A 5,427-nucleotide genomic window follows, 5' to 3' on the forward strand; every position below is an offset into this window, starting at 1 on the left:
TCCCCTCTTCCCTCACTCTCTCTCCTCCCCCCCTCTTCCCTCACTCTTCCCCCCCCCCTCTCCCCCCCCCTCTTCCCTCCCCCCCTCTTCCCTCCCCCCCTCTCCGCTCACGTCCCTCCCCCCTCTTCCTCACTCTCCCCCCACTCCCCCCCTCTTCCCTCACTCTCTCCCCCACCCCCCCTCTTCCCCTCACTCTCCCCCACTTCCCCCCCTCTTCCCTCACTCTCCCCCCACTCCCCCCCCTCACACTCCCCCCCTCTTCCCTCCACTCCCCCCCCCTCTTCCCTCACTCCCCCCCCTCTTCCTCACTTCCCCCTCTTCCCTCACTCTCCCCCCCCTCTTCCCTCACTCTCCCCCCCCTCTTCCCTCACTCCCCCCCCTCTTCCCTCACTACCCCCCCCCTCTTCCCCTCACTTCCCCCCCCTCTTCTCCCCCCTCTTCCTCACTCTATTCGCCCACCCTCTGGCCCTCATCGCTTTGCCCCCACGCCTCTTCCCTCACTCTCTTCCCCCCCCCTCTTCCCTCACTCTCTTCCTCCCCCCCTCTTCCTCACGTCTCTTGCCCTCCCCCTCTTCCTCCACTCTCTTCCTCCTCTTCCCCCCCCTCTCCCTTCCCTCACTCTCTTCCCCCCCCCTCTTCCTCACTCTCTTCCCCCCCCTCTTCCCTCACTCTTTCCCCCCCCCTCTTCCCTCACTCTCTTCCCCCCCCCTCTTCCTCACTCTCTTCCCCCCCCCTCTTCCCTCACTCTCTTCCCCCCCCACTCTTCCCTCACTCTTTCCCCCCCCCTCTTCCCTCACTCTTCCCCCCCCCTCTTCCCCTCACTCTTCCCCCCCCCCCTCTTCCCTCACTCTTCCCCCCCCCTCTTCCCTCACTCTTCCCCCCCCCCTCTTCCCTCACTCTCTTCCCCCCCCCCCTCTTCCCTCACTCTTCCCCCCCCCCCTCTTCCCCCTCACTCCTCTTCCCCCCCCCCTCTTCCCCTCACTCTTCCCCCCCCTCCTTCCCTCACTCTTTCCCCCCCCCCCTTCCCTCACTCTTCCCCCCCCCCTCTTCCCTCACTCTTCCCCCCCCCACTCCCTCACTCTTCCCCCCCCCCTCTTCCCTCACTCTTCCCCCCCCCCCTTCCCCTCACTCTTCCCCCCCCCCTCTTCCCTCACTCCTTCCCCCCCCTCTTCCCTCACTCTTCCCCCCCCCCTTCCCTCACTCTTCCCCCCCCCCTTCCCTCACTCTTCCCCCCCCCTTCCCTCACTCTTCCCCCCCTCACTCTTCCCTCACTCTTCCCCCCCCCCCTCTTCCCTCACTCTTCCCCCCCCCCTCTTCTCCCTCACTCTTCCCCCCCCCCTCTTCCCTCACTCTTCCCCCCCCCTCTTCCCTCACTCTTCCCCCCCCTCTTCCCTCACTCTTCCCCCCCCTCTTCCCTCACTCTTCCCCCCCCCTCTTCCCTCACTCTTCCCCCCCCCTCTTCCCTCACTCTTCCCCCCCCCCCTCTTCCCTCACTCTTCCCCCCCCCCCTCTTCCCCTCACTCTTCCCCCCCCCCTCTTCCCTCACTCTTCCCCCCCACCCCTTCTTCCCTCACTCTTTCCCCCCCCCCCCTCTTCCCTCACCTCTTCCCCCCCCCCTCTTCCTCACTCTCTTCCCCCCCCCTCTTCCCTCACTCTTCCCCCCCCCTCTTCCCTCACTCTTCCCCCCCCCCTCTTCCCTCACTCTTCCCCCCCCCCTCTTCCCTCACTCTTCCCCCCCCCCTCTTCCCTCACTCTCTTCCCCCCCCCCTCTTCCCTCACTCTTCCCCCCCCCCTCTTCCCTCACTCTTCCCCCCCCTCTTCCTCACTCTTCCCCCCCCCCTCTTCCCTCACTCTTCCCCCCCCCCTCTTCCCTCACTCTTCCCTCCCCTCTTCCCCCCCCTCTTCCCTCACCTCTTCCCTCACTCTTCCCCCCCCCTCTTCCTCACTGTTCCCTCACTCACCCTCATTTCTCTCACTCGCTTTTTTACCTTTTTTCGCGATGTTTCGGTGTTGAATTTTACCCTTTTTGAATCGCCAAGGAACTTCCGGAGACGCCGCGCAGCCGCAGTGTGCAGACTGAGAGCCCCGAGTATAGTTCCGACCCCCTCCCCCCCCCCCGATGTAGTTCCGACCCCCTCCCCCCCCAGACAGTTTGTTTGCCGTTTATAGTTTGTAATGAGATTCTAATGACTTTATTGCCTGCAGTTGCAGTAAGTTAATTTAAAAGCAGCCTGTTATAGTACAATACCTTCAACTAAAGCTTGAACTAATTAACCCTTTTCGAGCCTAGTTCCGAAAGCTTGTGATTTAAAATAAAACTGTTGGACTATAACCTGGTGTTGTGCAAGTCCTTACACTTGTACATGAAACACAGGAAGTTAACATGCAGGTACAGCAAACAATTAGGAAAGCAAATGGTACTTTGGCCTTTGTTGCAAGGGGGTTGGAGTACAAGAGTAAGGAAGTCTTGCTCCAATTGTACAGGGCTTTGGTGAGACCTCACCTGGAGTACTGTGTACAGTTTTGGTCTCCTTATCTAAGGAAGGATATACTTGCCTTAGAGGCAGTGCAACAAAGGTTCATTAGATTGATTCCTGGGATGAGAGAGATTGAGTAGAATGAGCCGATACTCTCTGGAGTTTAGAAGAATGAGAGGCGCTCTCATTGAAACATATAAGATTCTGAGAGGCTGTTTCCCCTGGCTGGAAAGTCTAGGACTAGAGGGCATAGTCTTAGGACAAGGGGTCAGCTATTTAGGACTGAGATGAGGAGAAATTTCTTCACTCAGAGGGTTGTGAATCTTTGGAATTCTCCACTCTAGGGGGCTGTGGATGCTGAGTCATTGAGTATATTCAAGACTGAGATTGATAGATTTTGGACTCTAAGGGAATCAATGGATATGGGGAAATCGGGCAGTAAAGTGGAGTTGAGGTCGAAAATCAGCCATGATCTTATTGAATGCCGGAGCAGGCTCGAGGGATTGCATGGCCTACTCCTGCTCCTATTTCTTATGCTCTTACGTGACAATTAATTTTGTCCCGGATTATGGTCCCCAGAAGTTTTCCCTCCACCTCCATTAGGCTGACTGACCTGAAATTGCCGGGTTTGTCCCTCGCCCCTTTTTTCAACAGGGTGTAATATTTGCATTCCACCAGTCCTCTGGCACTGCCCCCATATATGGTAAGGATTGAAAGATTCTGGCCAGAGTCTCCTCTACTTCCACACTTACTTCCCTCAGCAACCTGTGATATATTGGGTGCGGTAGCATAGTGGTTATGTTACTGGACTAGTAATCCGGAGTCATGAATTCAAATCCTGCCACGGCAGCTTGGAAATTTAATTAATTAAAAATTCAATTAATTAAATAAAATCTGTAATTAAAATACTAGTATCAGTAACGGTAGCTATGAAACTACTGGATTGTCATTAAAAACCCATCTGGTTCACTAATGCCCCTTAGGGAAGGAAACCTGCCGTCCTTACCCGGTCTGGCCTATATGTGACTCCAGACCCACAGCAATGTGGTTGATTCTGAAATGCCCGAGCAAGCCACTCACTTGTACAATCTCGCTACGAAAAGTCATAATAAGAATAAAACCGGACGGACCACTAGGCACCGGACACGACAAAGGCAAACCAAGCCCAGTCGACCCTGCAAAGTCCTCCTCACTAAGATCTGGGGAATTGAGCCAAAATTGGGAGAGCTGTCCCACAGACTCGTCAAGCAACAGCCTGACATAACCATATTCACAGAATCATACCTTTCAGCCAACGTCCCAGACTCTTCCATCACCATCCCTGGGTATGTCCTGTCCCACCGGCAGGACAGACTGACCAGAGGTGGCGGTACAGTGATACACAGTCAGGAGGGAGTGGCCCTGGGAGTCCTCAACATTGATTCTGGACCTCATGAAATCTCATGGCATCAAGTCAAACATGGGCATGGAAACCTCCTGCTGATTACCACCTACCGCCCTCCCTCAGCTGATGAATCAGTCCTCCTCCATGTTGAGCACCACTTGGAGGAAGCACTGAGGGTAGCAAGGGCACAGAATGTACTCTGGGTGGGGGACTTCAATGTCCATCACCAAGAGTGGCTTGGTAGCACCACTACTGACCGAGCTGGCCGAGTCCTGAAGGACATAGCTGCCAGACTGGGCCTGCGGCAGGTGGTGAGCGAACCAACACGAAGGGAAAACCTACTTGACCTCATCCTCACCAATCTACCTGTCGCAGATGCATCTGTCCATGACAGTATTGGTAGGAGTGACCACCGCACAGTCCTCGTGGAGACGAAGTCCCGTCTTCCCACTGAAGACACCATCCAAAGTGTTGTGTGGCACTACCACCGTGCTAAAAGGGATAGATTCAGAACAGATCTAGCAGCTCAAAACTGGGCATCCATGAGGCGCTGTGGGCCATCAGCAGCAGCAGAATTGTATTCCAGCACAATCTGTAACCTCATGGCCCGGCATATTCCTCACTCTACCATTACCAACAAGCCAGGGGATCAACCCTGGTTCAATGAGGAGTGCAGAAGAGCATGCCAGGAGCAGCACCAGGTGTACCTAAAAATGAGGTGCCAACCTGGTGAAGCTACAACACAGGACTACATGCATGCTAAACAGCGGAAGCAACATGCTATAGACAGAGCTAAACGATTCCACAACCAACGGATCAGATCAAAGCTCTGCAGTCCTGCCACATCCAGTCATGAATGGTGGTGGACAAATTAAACAACTAACGGGAGAAGGAGGCTCTGTAAACATCCCCATCCTCAATGATGGCGGAGTCCAGCACGGGAGTGCAAAAGACAAGGCTGAAGCGTTTGCAACCATCTTCAGCCAGAAGTGCTGAGTGGATGATCCATCTCGGCCTCCTCCCGATATCCCCACCATCACAGAAGCCAGTCTTCAGCCAATTCGATTCACTCCATGTGATATCAAGAAACGGCTGCATGCACTGGATACAGCAAAGGCTATGGGCCCTGACAACATCCCAGCTGTAGTGCTGAAAACTTGTGCTCCAGAACTAGCCGCGCCTCTAGCCAAACTGTTCCAGTACGGCTATAATACTGGAATCTATCTGACAATGTGGAAAATTGCCCAGGTATGTCCTGTCCACAAAAAGTAGGACAAATCCAATCCGGCCAATTACCGCCCCATCAGTCTACTCTCAATCATCAGCAAAGTGATGGAAGGTGTTGTCGACAGTGCTATCAAGCGGCACCTGCTCACCGATGCTCAGCTTGGGTTCTGCCAGAACCACTCGGCTCCAGACCTCATTACAGCCTTGGTCCAAACATGGACAAAAGAGCTGAATTCCAGAGGTGAGGCGAGAGTGACTGCCCTTGACATCAAGGCAGCATTTGACCGAGTGTGGCTGGAGTCTATAATTAAGGACAGGGTGACTGAACACCTCGAGAAT

At 55.0% G+C, this 5,427-nt stretch overlaps 1 protein-coding gene across 2 annotated transcripts in view; it reads right to left on the bottom strand.

Annotated features, from left to right (window-relative positions):
* Nucleotides 1–2,070, bottom strand: part of psmc3ip (PSMC3 interacting protein) — a 36,238-nt gene extending 34,168 nt beyond the window's left edge. The window contains exon 1 of one of the 2 annotated variants that reach the window (XM_067969292.1): nt 1,989–2,070. The gene's annotated coding sequence lies outside the window, so the exon portion shown is untranslated. Of the gene's footprint in view, nt 1–1,961 lie in introns of both variants that reach the window. The other variant, XM_067969293.1, reaches the window with a different exon arrangement.
* Nucleotides 2,071–5,427: the final 3,357 nt, after the last annotated feature.

This window comes from Heptranchias perlo, chromosome 30 (assembly GCF_035084215.1).
Source record: "Heptranchias perlo isolate sHepPer1 chromosome 30, sHepPer1.hap1, whole genome shotgun sequence".
In the NCBI taxonomy this organism is placed as follows: Eukaryota; Metazoa; Chordata; class Chondrichthyes; order Hexanchiformes; family Hexanchidae; genus Heptranchias; species Heptranchias perlo.